General features: G+C 35.2%; 1 pseudogene; it reads left to right on the forward strand.

Moving 5' to 3' along the window:
• Positions 1-1,541, forward strand: part of LOC105808184 — an 11,215-nt pseudogene that overhangs the window by 9,311 nt on the left and 363 nt on the right.

The raw sequence follows: 1,541 nt of genomic DNA on the forward strand, positions 1-1,541 counted from the left end.
ATATATTGTTGTAAAGAGCCATACAGCAGCAGCTGCTGAGCATTGCATCAGTCACACATGAGTAGTTTCTGCAGATATCAGGAATCTTAACATTAACATTCATTCTCAGATGAATTCTGAGTTCTAAGTAACCAATCTAAAATTAACTTAATACAGCTATTCCCTGTGGCTGTATATTTGACAGCCAACTTTCCAAATATTTCAAGAAGTAAAAGTAAAATTAATTAAAATTACAGCCATAGAGACCTGGCATATCAATGTTATAAATGTTTCAAGATTATTTTTATCCAGGAAAAATAAATATTTAGAATAAAATCTATTATTGATGTCAAATGGGATTGATGGAATAGAAGACAGGGCTGAGAGGGGCTTGAAGGTCAGGTACAGATATTAAAACAAGCAATTCTTAAGCAGAAGCTAACTAGAGCGGCTGACAAATGCAGGCAAGAACTGGCTTTCACTGGCTTGTCAGCTATCTCTTCCACCTTACATGAACTTTAGCTAATTACAATATCATTTACATTGTGGTTTTAAAATTTCTCCACCCTTGAAATCACCAAGACACTTCTGAAACAACCATGTAAAGTATGAAAATGGGAGGGAACCCAATTCAAGAAATTACTACCCAAATTCTTAATAAAAGCCAACCCCTTGGACTTGAGTATTCCTCCCTTCAATTAGTAAAACTACGAAAGATCTAAAACCACTTCCTCCCAGTGCAGCTGCTCTCTTTCCAGCATGTCCACTCTCCTCCCTGAGAGTATACTTTCACTTTCAATAAAAAGCAGTCATTTCCTTGGCTTACATGGTGCATTGTGAAATACTTTTCCCTATGAACTCCAAGAACTTGGAAAAGCCTCCACTCAGAGGCCAGTAATAGGGTAACACTTTCAGTCATTCACAAATACAACCCTACATTGATTCCTGTATAAATGACAGGTACTAACATTTTTGATAAGAAGATGAAGATGAAATTTTTTTTTTGCACATGTGGAGAGTACAGCATATTTTGGGAGGCAGATACGCAAACTATCCATCATAATACTATCTAATAAGAACAGTTTCTATAGCATAGTAAAAATTAAATAGAAGTAGCAGGTGAACAGATGAAATCAATCGTATTTTTGAGGGAGCTGGGAAAGGATGAAGTGGAATATAGTGTAATTACTATTTTACAGAGAAAGTAATTTATACTAAACTGTGTCTTGAATGGTATGTAAAATATCCACAGACTAAGAGTGTTCTCTTTGGAAAAACACCAGGAGGAGGGAAAGCACAGGGAATGTTCAGGAATCAGCATTATTTAGTTGGTATGTGGGATCTGTGTAGGGCACCAACTTCTAAGCAGGAAATGAAGATCCACTTCCCAGAAACTCAAGAATCCTATAAAAATTTGACTCAGTTTCTGTATGGCATTGTTGTTCAGACTTGGTGTCCATAAAAATTATCTGCAGTGTAATTCACTCTATTTTAGCTATAAACTTCCTTCTACAACATAGAGTTTTTAGTCTTTAAATTTTTTAAAATATTTTTATGTGTTT

This window comes from Propithecus coquereli, unplaced genomic scaffold (genome assembly GCF_000956105.1).
Source record: "Propithecus coquereli isolate 6110/MARCELLA unplaced genomic scaffold, Pcoq_1.0 Scaffold17, whole genome shotgun sequence".
NCBI lineage: Eukaryota > Metazoa > Chordata > Mammalia > Primates > Indriidae > Propithecus > Propithecus coquereli.